The sequence below is a fragment of the Mauremys mutica genome, chromosome 3 (genome assembly GCF_020497125.1).
Source record: "Mauremys mutica isolate MM-2020 ecotype Southern chromosome 3, ASM2049712v1, whole genome shotgun sequence".
Lineage (NCBI taxonomy): Eukaryota > Metazoa > Chordata > Testudines > Geoemydidae > Mauremys > Mauremys mutica.
In genome coordinates this window covers 197,580,226-197,598,101 of record NC_059074.1, presented here as the reverse complement: position 1 = coordinate 197,598,101, position 17,876 = coordinate 197,580,226, and the positions used below count along the sequence as shown (strand labels likewise).

At 40.4% G+C, this 17,876-nt stretch overlaps 1 protein-coding gene across 3 annotated transcripts in view; it reads left to right on the top strand.

Annotated features, from left to right (window-relative positions):
• The window catches only part of MACROD2 (mono-ADP ribosylhydrolase 2), a 1,343,640-nt gene that overhangs the window by 875,057 nt on the left and 450,707 nt on the right, over nt 1-17,876 (top strand). The gene's annotated exons all lie outside the window — the stretch shown is intronic.

Sequence of the window (17,876 nt, the reverse complement as noted above, 5' to 3'; positions counted from 1 at the left end):
TAGACACCTCGAGTTTGGCACCCAAAGCGGGGACCCCAAATCACTTGTCACATTTGAAAATCTAGTCCAGAGACTATTTCACATCTTGGATCAGTAAAGGGACAAAGTAAATGGAGTTGTGCCTGCCAAATTCATAATTGGCGTAAACAATGTATGTACTGTATAGATAACCACACCTTTATGCAGTTTTATGAAATGGAATTAATACACAGGTTCAGCGATTTTTCAAATAAAAATATCTCTGCTAAATCTCCCTCCTCCCCCAAAAGTGGTCATTGTATTGTAAAGATTGGCTATTTAATTTTACAGTTTATTTTTGCACACGCACAAAAGGCTCTTTTTGCTTAGAGACTGGCAAAAGGGGACCTGAAAAACAGAGAAGTATGTTTTATTCATTTTATGCTAATCTTTTCTTGGAAATGACTGAGCCAGTAGAAGTATCTATTAATTTGTGTGGTGAATTTCAGCATAATGTGAATGTCAATGATTGAGTTGTAAACTGTAGTTCAGATCCTGGGCCGGGCTGGCCTGCACCCTACCAATAATACTAAGCAGCCTTTAAGCTAGCATAGCCAGCCACAAGAGAACCACCTCATACCCCATGTAAATGACTCCGATGCCACCTCCCCTCCCTGAAGATTTTCAAAGGTGCTGAATATCTCTGTCTCCTGTTGTCTTTAGTAGGATTTGGACAGAAACTGTGGAAAAGAGACCAATTATATTAAGGGCCCTAAACATGGATGTAATAGCCTAATGTTAGGCACTCAGATTTGAACATTTTTTTATCTGGAACTCTCTCCCTGCATTTCCCCAGCTGTAAGATAGGGATGATAATAATACTTATTCACCTACCGTATATGGATGTTGAGGATTAATTAGGGTACTTTGGAGATGAACAGTTGTTGATGGTGTGAAATCATTACCTCTCAGTTATGCTGTTCACTTCTCACTCAGTCTGAATAATTAAAACCAACTGGTCAGTTTAACTTCTGTTTCTCATCACTTTCATTTTCTAAGTCACATACACCTGTGCACCACACTGAGGGGACATTTTGAAGGGAATTCCAAAAAGAAAAGAGCACTGGTTCACATTTGGTTTTGTAAAAATCTTTCTTTACAAAATGTACTTTGGAGGCCTACAACTGATGTTCAGTGCAAAACTGAAGAATGTTATTGTTTTGGATCTGCTTTTGATTTATTTCTTCTGACTGACAAGCAAGAAAAGAAGTGTGGTATCCGTTGCAAAAGAGATGTCAAATAGGCCACCCCTGAAATTCTTTTATCTCAGTAAACCTACTTACTGATCTGCTGTGTCTTGTCGTCGCTACTGTAGCTTTGTCAGAAATAAATGTGGTAAAACTTTTTTTTGCAGACTCAGGTGAAATATGATCATTTGCTCCGTAGCAGCCTCTCTTTTTTTTATTCTGACATATATTAAGTATGCAGAAGGTTTCTGTCAGCTACTGCCTCCCCCACCCACTTTCTCTATATATAGAATTAAACCTATATACCTTTTATGAAAGACTATTCATAACACTGTTTTCTCTCATTGATGGTAATTTTAAGGATATAAAATAGAATATCCTCTATCTCTGCTATTTACTTATAGGGTTCTCCTTTAGGTGAAAAACACCCCAAAAGTTGTGAGTGGAAATCCTACATGTGACCTGTGGTGAATCAAATAAGTCTCTAAGGAATTTTAAAACATGGTGGTACTTGGTTATATAGGAGTTGATGTTTTGTCTTCTCAACTGCAATAAGCAATTTCAGTGACATTTAAGAGATTAGCAGAACCTTTTTCTACTGGGAAAGGATGAATTAGCTTTATTTTGTTCTTTCATTAGTTTACTTCTGATTCGAGGCATTCATTTTCAGATTATGCTCTGTGAATTAACGTAGGAATCTCTTTTGATTATCTTAGAATATTCACTTCCAAAGATAATATCAAGCATAGGTCAAGATCAGACAGGCTTTCTTAAAGGGCAGCTGTCTTCTGATAACACTTGGCATCCTTTCAGTAGTCTACACTAAGATGCTCACCTGGATCCTGTCACATGGTGTAGTGGAAGCGTGCAGAGGGCACACTTTCAGTATGAAGTACTATAGCTTTGTTTTGGGACATAGAATCATAGCCTGGGGTCATCTTAGACATAATTTTCTGTGCTGGATCTAGGCACCATTGTCAGAACATAGAATAGTAGCATTGGAGTTGAGGGGGAACCATTTTCCTTGGGGTTAGGCGATGACTTCTATCACTTCCACATTTGATTCTTTTAATTATATGATCAACAGGACCTCGGATACATGGAACTGGGAGGCTACAGAGAGACCTTGCAGAATTTTTCTGTATACTGAGGATGCCCCTCTTTTATCACATAGCTGAGTATTTTCTTCATCACAGTTAATAATAACTTGAGCCCTCCAGTCCCAGTTCCCCAGCAAGTTTCCCCCCCCCCATTCACTTATCATTCTTGGAGTAGGAATAAGCCATGCACACTGAGAAATGTTAATGCATGGTTATATCTTTTTCTATATGTGTGTATATTAAGTTAGTGCTGCGGTTCTCGAACTGTGCATTGGGACCCCAAAGTCAAAGTGGGTCTGGACCCCATTTTAATGGGGTCACCAGGGCTGGCTTAGACTTGCTGGGGCTCGGGGCTGGGGCCTGGGGCTTCAGCCCTGGATGGCGGGGCTCAGGTTACAGCCCCCTGCCTGGGGCTAAAGCCCTTGGGTTTCAGCTTTGGCCCCCCGGCCTGGAATGGTGGGGCTTTCCCCCCCACCCCAACAGCAGAGTTTGGGCAGGCTCAGGCTTCTGTCCCCCCCTCCTGGGATCATGTAATAATTTTTGTTGTCAGAAAGGGGGTGCACTGAAGTTTGAGAACCCCCGAGTTAGTGGATCCAGTGGGATTGTGACTAAGAAAGACTTAAGAAACTGATGTCTCCCCTCCCCCATTTTCATGTGGTTTCCATCTCTTCTGGTATTGTCCTACAAACATGCAACTTTGCTACATTTCCTTTACATATGACTAAGGCTCATCAACCGTCTACTTTTCTTTGTTTTCTTCTATTTCTCTACAGCTTAGCTTTCTCTTTTAACAGTATGAGTCAGATACATAATTGTCTCATTATTTAAATGACAGATCACTGAAATTTTGTTGCTATGACAGCCCTTTTATTAGTAGTCATTACTTAACAAAACAAATCTTGACCAAATAATCTGAAAAAGATGAGATCTATAATCTTTGTAAGGCATAACCATTAATTTAACTGTACTAGTGTTGTACGTGTATTTGGAGGGAAGGGGGTTAAACAGAACACCACAGATGTAAATTTGCTTCCAGTTCTTCCTAAGCTGCTCTGAGGCTTATTCTTGCCAGGTCTGTTGCAATATTTATTTAGTCTGCAAACCTCAGTGTCAACCTGATTTGAATCTATGATAGCTACATTTTCCCCCTTTTCCTTTACTCATTTTGGGTTAAAAAGATGTCAGGACGTTTTACGTCTGTATATATTGTATGTATCGGGGAGAGGCTGCAAGTGATAACTTTATTTCAGAAGTTCAGCAGTTTGATAAACAGCCATGCTGACAAATGAGAGATCTATATCTAAGAGTTAAAAAGCTATTATTGAAACAATTAGAATAGAAACCAAGAAATAAATAATCTAAGACAGTGGTTCTCAAAGTTTAGCAACCCGAGGACCCCCTTTTTGATTTAAATTTTTTTGCAGACCTCCAAGTCTCCCGGTCGGCTTCAGGCCCCTCCCCCACTCCACGCCTTCCCCTAAGGCTCCACCCCTGCCCCACTTCTTCCCGCCCCCCTCCTCACCCTTACCCTCTCCCCTGCTTCTTTCTGCCCCCTACCCCAAGCGTGCCCCATCCCCAGCTGTTCCCTGACATGTAGGAGGCACTGGGAGGGAGGGGGAGGAGTTGATCAGTGGGGGTGGCGGACCTCTGGGCTACCCTCGCGGACCCCCTGGGCTATCCTTGTGGACCCCAGTTTGAGAAACAGCGATCTAAGATAAGATAATACAAGCCACAATTGATAGGACCAAAATTAGATGTTATATTGTTGAGGTTTGGGTTGGGTTTTTTAATAAATATGAAGCTCAACATGAAGCTCAACAAATTAGTAGAGTAGAACCTGCTTTACATAATCTCATTCATACTCAAGTAATAGGGAAATTCAAGTAATGACTTAATATTGGTAGTACAGTGACTGCATTGAGCTTAGCCATTATGTGCTCAGTAATAGCTAGCACAGCCTTGTACTGGAAATGTTGTAGGATCTTGAAGTTCCAAACGAGACCTGAGTTTAATGTCTAGCAGCAGAAGTAACAACCCCCCTAGTTCTCTACAGCTGAGTCTGCCTTGAGAAGGCCAAGATTTCTGTAGGACATGTCCAAAGACCACTCTCTGGATGAATGTACACTATTGTTCTTCAGGATATAGCACCTATTTTCCATTTCCTTGCACCTGGTGTAGTCATTTACACCAGTGCAGATGCAAAAAACTGCCATCTTCCATGTTCCCTCAGTTCCATCTCCCATGGGCCTCTGCCTCATCCCTTGTTCCCTCTCCTCTGCTCCAAACTGTACCCTCACCCACATTCCAATTTGCTCCAGAAGACTCCTGGTCCTCCAACATCTTCTCCTTAAGTATCTGCAAACTTTCTTATCTTTGGGTGGTTTTAGTAAGGATATAATTTTTTCCCCATGAAATGAGTGCCATTTTTCGTAGAGCAATATTACTTTTTATAAGCCAATATTGACAAAGCAATGCCTTATAGCATACTGGAAATATTTTTATATACCTGAATAATTAAAGATTTTCCTACTCTCTTTTTAGCTTGTTGGAAGTTTACTTGGAAAACAACCCAAGAGTCAAAGGATAATGGGTATTGAACTTTTTAGAAACATAAACAGTTTCAACAAAAGCCACTTAGAAAAGCAGCTGGTACTTGTACTTCTGGAAAGTTTTGTTCAGTTGAGTTCATCCTAATACTGCATGCTGTATAGATGCAAATTTTCTGGCTTTATGCTTCTGCATTTATCATTTAGCAGTGGGTAGCATAATGTGAAAAGGATCTTTCAGCGCTTACACTGTGGGCTGGCCCACAAAGACAACTAATTGCAGTATTTGTCAAATATAGAAAGTGTTGCAGTAGCCAGTCAAATCAGAATGATATGTCCTTTACATTCAGTTCTGCTGAGATGACTTCTTCAGTTGTGCTTTCACTGGATAATCAAAAGGCTGGATGCTGGGATAGATCAGAATGGCACTGAAGGGTAAAAAACTCACACTGTTTCAAAACATTTTGCAGATGGCTGATAAAAATATGCATTCTGCTCCAGTAGTCATGTAGCTTCTGGCCACAACTTTCCATGGTTGTTTTTAATTTTTGGTAGCTTATACATAAAAGTTTTCCCCATGTATTTTTGAAGGTGGCAAATTCCCATAATTCCTAAATTCCAGACAATGGCTCATCACACTCGTCTGGACAGTTCCATCCATACTTTCTAAGCACTTACCCTATTAAAGGCACATGTTGTGCTACTTCCTTAACACCAGGTTTGAATTTTGTAACAAGGAAAAATGACTCTTTTTTTTATAGATCGCACTCTTTTCTTTGAAACAAGAGTGGTAGCCATGCAAAAATTTTGCATGATAGAAACCAGCAAGGAGCCAAGTGTTCCATTTTGTGATGCAGGTGATGGAGAATTTTGCTTTGAACCTGTCAGATCAATCACATCTTTCTGTCCATGTAGACTTAGCTGTGATTTTTTTAACAGCTACAATAAAGCACTGATAAGCTCTGCATATAAATGTCTCCCAACAAGTTTAGCAGGTGCAAATATTATGCATTTATTATTTACTTTGAATCGTGTCCAAAATGTGCTCAGTATTGTTGTAGCCATGTTGGTCCCAGGGTATTAGAGAGACAAAGTGGGTAAGGTGTAATATCTTTTATTGGACCAACTTCTGTTGTTGAAAGAGACAAGCTTTCGAGCTTATGTAGAGTTCTTCTTCAGGTCTGGGAAACTAACTCAGAGTGTCACCGCTAAATACAAGGTGGGACAGATTGATTAGCATAAGTAGTTAACACCTATTTCATGTAGAAGCAGCAAAGAATCCTGTGGCACCTTATAGACTAACAGACGTTTTGCAGCATGAGCTTTCGTGGGTGAATACCCACTTCAAGCTCATGCTGCAAAACGTCTGTTAGTCTATAAGGTGCCACAGGATTCTTTGCTGCTTCTACAGAACCAGACTAACATGGCTACCCCTCTGATACTTGACACCTATTTCATGTGACCATTCCAGGTGAAGGGGTCTGTTAACACCCCCACCCCCCAGACATAGGGAGGAAAGGAAGGGAGGGAGGGGGGCAGTTGTTAGATAGTTGTATTAAGCCATAAATAAAGCTGTAAGAACTGTTCAGACAGATAGGAAAACAAAGTCTTGGCACTCAGAGCTTAAAATCTAAAATACAAAGGATCTGACCTAGAAAAGGAAGGTACATGAACTGCATTGTGTTTTCTCCTAGCACTTCCTTATGCGTACGACATTGCCTATCATAAATCTCCAATGATATTTGTGGGTAGCATTTTCAAAACTGTTCAGCTTTCCCCTAACTCTACTCCAATTGAAATCATTAGGAGTTATATCCCCGACTTCAGTAAGAGTAGTTATGCCAATGCTGAGAGCTTTCAAAAATCCCATCCTTTGTGTCTTTCATGGGAAATTGTCAGTTCCATCTTTTTCATGAATTGCATGACGACTGTAACTGCAGCTCTTAGATATAGACACTGAACTCCCAGGTTTGGTACACTGTTGGCCAGTCTCTGGCCAACTGCTCTATAAAAATGTTGTGTGCTCTAGGGATATTCAGAGGGTTCCTGAATTTCCTCCAATCCTAGCCCTACTCCAAGGAATAAGCAAGATATGAAGACAGCAGACTGCACAGCTGAGATTACTGTATATGAGCAAAGCTAAGAGTCTTGTTCTGATGGAGCTCAGGAGAAAGGCTATTTTTGTCTGAGATTTCAGTTGAGGTTTGAGATGGTTCTCTATTGTCTGAACTGGTGCTTCCTTCTCCCGTTCCTAGTGCGTGCTAAGCTAGATAGACACCTTGAAATTGCTATCCATGAATTGTTTCATAGAGCTAGATAATATATGAACTGCCTGATAGTGGCCATATATGTAGGGAAGCAGAGTAGACAAATAGCAAATTAATGGTTTTTGAGTCTTTGAGAGGCATCCATGCCAAATGAGCTTGGAGATCATAGTTGTCTCTAGTGGAAGGCTGACTCTGTCACAAAACCACCTCAGATAATTTAGCAGAACTAGTCGGTTTCTCTGCTCAGCAGAGGATTGTGATGAAAACGGTTATAAAGGCTGAATCACTTCTCCACCTTAGGGGAAATGTATTACAGATTAGTGTTGAGGTCAAAAGCAAGACATTTTGAAAAAAGATGCACTGGAAGCTATCTGTACTAGGTATGTCCATGTAAAAAAAAATAAATCAGAGTTCCTTAAAAAGATAATAACTTCCCCTAATGAAACTAGATAACCACAGAGGAATCTATAGTGAGCATAGAGAAAGAGATAATTATTGTTGATCCAAGGAGGAGAAATAATTAAGATTTAGCAAATGGCTTGTTTTCTGCTTCTAACCTCATTTTTTATATTCATGAGATTCAGTATTGCTGTCCAGATAGCCCTGGCATTTTTGCTAAATAGATTAATACCCCACTGTCCATTTATATACTTGGCAGTGATCCAGAGTTGAGTAAGCGTGCAGAATAATATTACCTTTCTCTGTGAGACATTGGGTCAGAAGTTGAAGTGGTTTGTCAGATAAGCACGTCTGCGGGCTGCCCCAGGTTATATTGTACCTGTGGATTATATAGAAACTTCAATCTCTACAATTGTCACTTGTCTTTCTTTCCTAACATAAGAACATTTTTAGTTTTACTGCTCAAAGTAAAAAACAAACAAACAACTTTTTTTTAATGTATGAAGGTTACCTACAGCACCATGATAATAGGTTCATTAACAGAGACTCGAACTACTGTCATTTTGATAGCTATCTCTACTTATGTATAGAAATACCGATGGGATTTGTCATTTAATAATTTACCTTTATCCTGTCCAATGACATCTGAAGATGTTTGACTAAGCCTTGTGCAATGTTGAATTTTTTCTGCATACATGTAAAGCAAATTGAAATATGTTAGCTCTGTAGAATAGCCTCCTGATATAAAGAATCTTTTAATATGAAAACATGGTGTTTTCCTGTCATAGGGTTTTATCTGTATGAAAAATATCTGCATCTTCGATATAATGAGTCACAATTAATTTAATTATTAATGAGCCACATGCAGACTAAAGTTAATGTGATTCTTCTATAAATTACAGCACAGTACTATTCTATTGTATAATTCATGAGTAACTTCCTGTAGAAATACTGACTGGATAGAAGCTAATCATTTAATTTCTATGTAACGGATTATTGTTTAGAGTTCTTTCAGAGGACTTGTTAGTTTAGAGTAAGAACAGAAGTTTGATTACAGATTAAAGAGTTTGACCCATTCTATAAAATATAAAAAGCTGGGATTTTGTTGAAAATAACTGTCCAGAAATCTGTTTGTTTACCTCACTCATGGTCATGTGCTATTATAGATCCAGCTCTAACTTCCGTTCACTTCAGTGGGAATTAGATCACAGAGCTTAATTTTGCACCCATTGAAGTCATTCAGTAGTGTGGTGGACTTTGCTGAGTGCAGGATCAGATCCACAAACCAGCAAAAATATACCATATCATTTCATTTAGTTTAAAATATTTCTTTCTTCACCTCTATGAGGCTGATTCATATTTCTTGTTATACTATCCCATGAGTTCATTTCATTTCACAAGAGAAACCTTCAGACTTTGTGGCTGCTAATGTCAGTTATGGATGAACAACATTTCTGTTTTGTTTTTCAAGCTTATCCTCCTACATTACAAACTCCATACTTAGGCTATGTCTACACTACAGCTTACGTTGGTATAACTTATATCACTCAGGGGTGTGAATAAAACCACCCCTTTGAGTGACATAAGTTACACCACAAAAGCATCAGTGTGGACAGTGCTAAGTTGGTGGGAGAGCTTTTCCTGCCAACAAAGCTACGGCTTCTTACGGAGGTGGTTTTATTATGCCAATGGGAGAGCTCTCTCCCGTTGGCATAGAGCATTTTCACCAGGTGTGCTGCAGTGATGAATGTGTGGACAAGCCCTGGGACACGATGACCAACCATACATGATTTTCTAGTAGAATTAATTAAGCACCAATTTCTGAGCATTGCTTATAAGAACCACACTCTATTGAGAATAATCATTTCTGTTTATTAGAATGAATTCTTAAGGTCACTTCTGGTATGTCAAAGCAAAAATCTTAATTAGGATAAGTTAAAGACTTTAAGGAAATTGATTGTGATGGCTTAGCAAATTGGAAAAGATTGGAAGAGTTTGCCATTACCAGCACTGTCAGCAATGAAAGCCTATTTTTGTCTATCTGAGGATAGCAGTTTTAATATCCTTTTGTATGCTAAACAGGCAACGTTTTCATGCATTGGTAAAGTAATACATTATTTAACAAAACTGAATAAATCTATTGAAATCAGCCAGAGAAGCGTACATAATTAAATAACTCTTGCATTTTCCCAATGTAATCAATCCTAGGGTTTGCACTGACTGGGGTTCTGTAAATCCACATACACAGGGTTGAAGTTTCTTTTAGTGTGTAGAATTTAGATGTCATTTTTTATGTACAGAAGCATCCTACAGTTGGGTTTCGGCTACATCTTAAACATCTTTAAAATCCTTATGTACCAATTTTTGCCAGTTTGCTCCCATTTTATTTAGATGAGTTTTGATTCCCAAAGCGAGGAGATTAAGCCATAAAGGTGATATGCAACACTGGCAAGTTTTCCAGAAACTTCAGTGTAATGTATTAGTTGTTCACTACAGGAGAACTACATCTTCTTTTGATCAGACATGAAAATTAATTTGATGGTGTTACCCAGGCCCAAGTGGGCATTTGTTGACATCACAAAACTATCAGCTAATTTGATGCTATTTCCTTTCATCGTTCTGGACCAATTTAGGACTGAAATAATTGGGGGCGGGGGACTTCAGAGCAAGAAATATATGCACAAGCAAAGCTGTGCAGAGAGCTTGCCCACTGCTGCCTGCCCTCCACCTGGATCTGTACAGGAATTGCTATACTGGTTTAGATACAGGGACCATCTAGTCCAGTAGCTTGTCTCTGACAGCTGTGGCATAAGAAAAAGTAAGAAAGCCTGTAATAGGCAGTTATTTGACAACCTGCCCCCAGAGAAAATTCACTCTTAATCTCCAACTGTTAGAGACTAGTTATGCCCTTATGCATGAAGGCTTTATATTCCTTACAAAATTATTGGATTTTTCTTTTTAATATTTACTGTTATAATGCTGGAATTTTCATTGTTCCCATAAATGTTCATGTACAATGTTTATAATCCTGTTAATCTCTTGGTCTCACTGGTATCTTGTGGCAATTAGTTCCATGGGCTAATTTCCATTTGAGTTTTGAATTTGGCACCTGTCAATTTCATCGACTGTCACCTTGATTTTGTATTAGGAGAGAATGGATAGAAAATTCGACCTGTCTGCCTCAGCGGGTGAGGGTAATTGATTGGGCTGTCAGTAAAGGGAGACAGCCCCAAGCAGCAAGGGAGGGAGACTGTGACATACCCAAGCTACAATCTGGACGGATGAACAGCCGTTTCCCCTCAGTTCTCCAACCTGAGGTGCCTCTTATGCTGCTTCGCTGGTCTGCTCAAACGCAGCCTCCAGCATCTAAGTTACTCGCAGTTATATTGTATGAGTGCTTTAGATATCCATTCTTGAATTACACTTCAGAGCACCACCAGCAAACTCCAAGTCCTAGACTTTGCCCAGAAGTGTGCATCTTGTACTGCCCAGCTTTCTCCTGGACAATACAAGCTCATATAAAGTCCATAATTTTATTAATAAAAAATGATATGCACAAATCCTTTTATCCAAAGTAGAGGTTTCCCAACCACTTCAGTACAAACACACTGGTTGAGATAAAATAATAATACAAGTTTATTTACTACAAAAGGATAGCTGTTAAGTGAATACAAGTAATGAGGCATAACAGTCAGAAATGGTTACAAGAAAAATAAAAGTAAAATGCAACTAACGCCTAACTTAAACTAGAGTGACTTCAAAACAAAAGTCTCTCTCACCACATTTAAGCAACCTTTCTGTCTGAACGTCTTTCAGTCAGGATCCTTCCCCAGTCCAATGCTGCTTCCTTTGCTCTTCAGGTGTCATGGACTCCACAGGTGAAGAGAAAGGGAGGAATGATTTGGGGCACTTGCTCTCCCTTGTTGTAGTTCTTTCTCTTCTTTGAGAAACATCTTCAGGAGACGGAAAGTCTGTGTGGATGGAAACCCCAAGCTGTCTCTTTGTAGATTTTTCTCTCATGCCCTCTTTCCTGCCAAAGAGTGGCCACTTAAACAAGTGATGGTCCATTTTATTTTGTTGACACCTGGCTCAGGCATCAGCTTGCCTTTTGTCTCTGGGGAACTATTTGTGGCCATTCCCCAAGCTTGGAACCTGTCAAAGTACTACCATACAGAGGAATCTTATAACTTCTCATACAATGTTGCCACACACATTTTACCAGGATGATACTGATCAGCAAATTATGAGTTTTCAGATGATACCTGATGAGGAATACTTCGTACAAAATTTATCATAAGCCTGTGAAAGGGGTGAACACAGGGGTACAGACTGTCACAGAGACACTCAAGGTAAGATAGCTGTTTCCTCCACCCCCATTGGAGTCTCTGGCACCTATTGACCAGTTGCCAGGGAGGGGTTCTGATTTGCTTGTCTTCCCCCCAATCCAGCTCCAAGGATTTAATCCGAAGCAAAGGTCTTATGGAGCCTCTTGTGGCACCATTCCAGGAACCCAACCCTACCCATCATGAGCTAGGAATGGGAATCTGGTCTGGAAGATGCTGCAGGTCTTGCTGATATCCCATTCTGGGTCAGGAAGGGATTTTTTTCTCCCATAGGGCCAATTGGCTGAGTCCCAGGGAGTTTTTCACCTTCCTTGCAGAATCTTCATGCCACAGAAGGCTAATCAGGAATGTGCTTAATACCTAGCTGAGGTACTTGCTTGAGTTTCAACTTGTGGTTGGTTTCTGATGCAACTGAAAAGGCTAAAATAAGCTGTTTCCAGAAGTAAAGGACCTGGTATTTTGCTCATCTGGTGGGACAGGGGGAGACCTCATGGGCCGAGGTCCCAACCCTTGTGTCCCGATTGATAAGGCTCAGAGCGAGTTGTTTCCTGGGGGGCGGGACGGGGAGAGAGAGTGGGCAGGCTGAGGAGAGCCTACCCTGAGTTACAGGTTATGTGAGAGGAGCCCTGTAATTGCCACACTTGAACCACTTAAATTCCTGGTATAAGACAGTACAGGTGATGGGCAAGTAGTGCGCCTCCCCTGGGTTTAGGTTAATAAAATGTGCAGCCTGCAGCTTTATACCTTTTCCACACAATTAATTGTTTTGTATATGTTCATCATGCCTCCTCCTATTTATAAGAGATACTTATAGTAAACTTATAATTCAAATCACTACTTTGTTGGGTATCAGATTCACCAGAAATTCAGTGCACTGTGCATGGTTTGTTGGTTTTGTTTTTAAAATGATTTCTTGATATGTGCCTTCCCTGTCTTGTCCAGAAGTACTCAGAACAAAATAAAACAGATTTGAGATGGAAAGCAATCTCTGTTCTATCATACAATGTACAAGAAGTGTGAATCTTGCACAACTAACGAACCAACTTATAGGCAGATCTCTTTGGCCTGGTCTATACTAAGGGGGGGGGTGTCGAACTAGGGTACGCAAGTTCAGCTACGTGAATAGCGTAGCTGAACTCGAAGTACCCTAGTTCGACTTACTTACCCATCCAGACGCTCCAAGGTCGACGCCGCCACCGCCGTTCGCGGTGGTGGAGTTCCGGAGTCGACCGGAGCGCGTGGGGAGTTCGAACTATCGCGTCTTGATTAGACGTGATAGTTCGAACTCCGAGAAGTCGAACTCACCGCGTCGACCCGCGCGGTGAGTATGGACCTGCCCTTAGGGAAGAAATTATCGGACTATTTAATATGCAGTTCAATTAAAAAGAAATCATGCTTTAACAAAAAGTTTCTAGTTTCTAGTTTAACTTTAACTTTTCCTATACCATGTGTTATGGACTATATTCTGCTTTTGAGGTGCAAAAGATTTATAACAAACTGAATAATACATTTGACCATGTTAATAGAAAATTTTACAATGAGCAGACATGCTACAACAATGCTCCATGACTGCTGATTGCAATGCTCAATTGCTGAATGCATTTGTATCTGATATGTTATTTTTTTGTTTTAACCAGTATCTTATTCCATAAGGAATATATAGTAAATAGTTACAGTTGGCAGGGGTGAGTGAGGAAGAGGTTCAAGAGACTGTTGGAAAGTGTGAAATAGTGGTATTTGTTTTTTCCACTGCATTTTTGTTGCTGTGATGAAAATACAGTGGTTACTATAACTATGTTATTCCATAAACGGCAATATATTTTCTAGTTTTGAACCTCCAATTGTTATTTTCCCAAAGCTCGGTTTGATTTATGAGTGCATGCACACATTCACTGCACCCTGATGGAATGCTGCTACACATTAATTTAAATGTAGATCTTTATTCTTGTTGAAATAGGCATTACCTACTCACTCTGAATGCCACACTTCATGCTGTGGAATTTTCCTTATAGTATTTTTAATGAGCTAAACCTTTAGTAGCCAGACACCTCGAGTACTTTGATAAACGTGTTAAACCAATAAAGGTATCAGGGTTAGTAGAACTTGACTTAGCAGATGCCGAGTTTGTTAACCTAGGGCTTGAGCACCTACACTCATTTGTAACCCCAGGTTAGGAATTGTTAAACCCTGGGTCCCAACCTGATGATTCAGCAGCTTCACCAGCAGCTTCAGCATTATGTTGGCCGAAGCCCAACCATCCAAATCCCAGACTTCCTAGTGCCCTCCCAAAATGTGGCTGTGTTAGCCCTTTGTTCGTGGTGCAGTGCAGGGGAACTTGACTGTCCACCAAAATTGTCTGTCCAGAGGACAAAGAAAGTTGGCCTGTGGGATAGTTTTTGGCAGACTCCCAGAGCACGAGTCCAGTGGGCCTGAGTCTACACTGCAAAGCAAAAGGGCTTGAACACTAAAGTCTCTGCTTGACTCAGGTGCAGACCCTCCAACTCCAGGGGGACCCAGAGTCTGAGCCCTGGATTAGCAAGATTTGTGTGTTGATAGAAGGAGGGTTAGGCTTCAGTCTGAGTTGGAACCCTGGGCTTACACTGCAGTGCAGACGAACCCTATGGGGCTTGGGCTGTGGGGCTGTTTAACTGTAATGTAGATGTTTGGGCTTGCGTTGGAGCCCAGGCTTTGGAACCTTCCACCTTTGCTGGATCCCAGAGCCCAGGCTCCAGCCCAAACCCAAACATCTATACCACAATTAAACAGCCCCATAGTCAGCTGATACAGGCCAGCCATAGGTGTTTGATATAGGTGTAGACATACCTTTAAGAGTCTGTTCTGAACCATTGTTCAGCTTAATGCTTCTCAGCACCATAATTGCATAATGCTCTGAGTATGCTGCTGCAAGCCTTCTCCTCTGGCTAGGGGAGGGAAAATGACAGCATACTCAATATTTTTATTATTTTTACTACAGTTTATTCCCATTATTTCACCGCTATTTCCTGCCCATATTGGGCCCTAGTAACTTGCAAATAATAACCAAATTAAATGTTTACAGTGTTGTTGTAGGGTATTGATCCCAGGGTATTAGAGTGACAAGATGGGTGAAGTAATACTTTTACTGGACCAACCTCTGTTGGTGAAAGAGACAAGAAGAAGAAGTTGAAGAAGAGCTGTGTGTAAGTTCAAAAGCTTCTCTTTCACCAACAGAGGTTGGTCCATTAAAAGATATTACATCATCTACCTTGTCTCAACCATAATAAATGTCTAACCTGCAAGGCCAGGCAAGTGCTTATGTGGCTAATGCCATTGTTTTTTTTCTGGAAATAGTCGGGGATGAGCGCAGTCTTTTATAGCCAGAAGAGAGGAGAGAAACATGTTTAGCTTATGCATTTCAGGTTGCCCAATCCACAGAACAGCATGCAGTAGACATGCTGTGACTAGGCTGCCTTGATATTTTTTCGTTATTTATGACTTACAAATTATTTTAAAATTGCTTTGTAATAACAGTCTGGTTTCATTTCTGTCTTTTGTATCACTGCTTTTTCTCTACTGCTTCATTTTTATTTCCAGCATTGCAATCATGTCGCACTAAGAGAATAGCTGTTAGTCGGTATTTTATGGTGGAATACATTTCGTATTCAGTAGCAATCTTGTGTGTAGATGTTAGGTGGGGTATTGTAGTGGGCTCAGAAACTGGGTTTGGATATTTTGTTTTTAAGAATGATGGGGAAGTAGACTAGTGCTTAGCAGCCTGACCAGATCTGTCATTGGCTTTACCAAATGCCATAGCAGAGGCAACACCAAGGCAATTAGTGCAATTGTCTGCTGAGCCTGCAAAAGCCAAAATAATTTCAGAGTTTGTCATCTGTTTACTGCAGTGTCATGAATGAAACACTGGTTTTGGAAGTGAACAATAGAGAGCAAGAGAACTGGTTCAATCAATACTTTAACACATAATTGCAATTTTAAAACAGAACAAAATATATTCATAGAAATTTCTATTTAAAATACTTTTTAACTGGGACTTTAAAAATATTCAACTGGAGATTAGCTCCCTCCTCTCTTGATCTCTCCCTGCCAAGCATATGAACACACCCCGACCTCATCTCACCGTTTTCTTAGAAATTCCTTTGCTTCTGCCCATTTTTCCTCCCCCCCACAACTGCCTACAATCTCTTGGTCTTCACTACAAAAACTCCATTGACCAACCCTGACATTCCCTCAATCGCCCTATTTCTCACCACCTTCCCTCTCACAAAAGTGACTGAGGAAGTGGTGTTCTCTTCTATTTAAAATCACCTCCCGCATAGATTGATTTCAATCTAGGGTTAGCTTTGGTTCTAGTACAGAAACAATTTTCTTCCCTTATGATCACCACTGCGTCCTTTCTGGTTATGACAGTCCCTTCTCCCTTTTCATGCTACTTGGCCTTTGACAAGGACCACTTCTCCCTCCTACACAACTTCCTTAGCTATTTTTGGTAAGTGTCTCTAGTTGCCTTCTGTCATGGCTCCAGTCCTATCTAACAAATCAAATCTATTTTTCTCCATTACTGGCTCTCCCTCTGAATCAAAATACATGATAGGGAGAAACTGAATATCGGACAGGCCTAAAGAATTGGTGGGCAAGGTTTGGGAGGGGAGGCAGTGAATCAATCAGTAAGGGGTGTGGCAGATATGTGGGATGATGTAAGCAGAGGTAAAAACAAAACAAAAATACCTGCTAATGAAATCTAAAGTGTTGGGTATATTTAAGCTAAGAAGAATAGATTAAATAACATTAATAAAGCAATTAGCCTAGGGTTACTATATTGGGATTTTAAAAGCAAAGGGGAAATCACAGTGAAAGTCATAGTAAAACAAAAGGAGTGCCCCACCCATGCTTTCTCTGTGTTTTGTCTATTTAGATTGTAATCTTTGTTTCAGGCAGTCACCTGTCTTCCTTTATGTCTATAATGTGTCTTTCGCACCTTTGGACGCTACATATTAATAATAATACAAATGTGGAAAGGTTGCACAGTGAGTAGCCACACACCCTTTATGATGTACAGCAGTGGTTCTCAAAACTGGTTGGCGACTTGTTCAGGGAAAGCCCCTGGCAGGCCGGACTGGTTTGTTTACCTGCTGCGTCCGCAGGTTCGGCCGATCGCGGCTCCCACTGGCTGCGGTTCGCCACTCCAGGCCAATGGGGGCTGCGGGAAGCGGCGCGGGCTGAGGGACATACTGGCTGTGGATGTGGCAGGTAAACAAACTGGCCCGGCCCGTCAGGGGCTTTCTCTGAACAAGCAGGTGACTGGCTTTGAAAACCACAGCTGTACAGCACTGCTGCAAAACTGCTTTATGTTAACATTGGAATTTGGCATGGTTGTCTGGCAGTGGGTCCACAAGTGCTTGAACCCTCTGCATCTGACTTGACATCTGGGATGAAATCCTTCACCTGTTGAGTCTATGAGAGTTTTGCCTTTGAGTTTAGTGGAGGCAGGATTTCACGCATGGTTTTCAGTTGCAATTGAGGATAACTGTGTTAATCCTGACCAACTAAATTTGTGGTGTTTTCCCATATTTGCTCATTTAAAATATTTTGTTTAAACTTCCAAATGGCAAGAAAACCAGACCCAAGCCTAAAAGCATACTATTAATTAACCAAGTTGTGCCTACAAATCACAGTCTTCTACACTGTTTGTGCAGTGCCTAGTGCAACAGAGCACTGGTTTTGGTTGGGTCTAGGCACTACTGTAATAAACATGACTAAAAAATAATTAATAATAGTATTCTCAAAACAGAGGATTATGTTTTGAACCAAACATGCTGCAATTCCTGAATACATTTGTGGGAATAAGGAAAAGAGATTTATATTTATTGTTCCTTGTTGGTTTAACATAGAACCAACTTGATTTTAAGATATATATTGTTCATTATAAAAATATACAAACAGTACGTAATGTGTACTGCAGATACAGTGTATGCATATGTAAGACTTTAACAGTACAGATAAAGAGTTATAAATTTTTGGA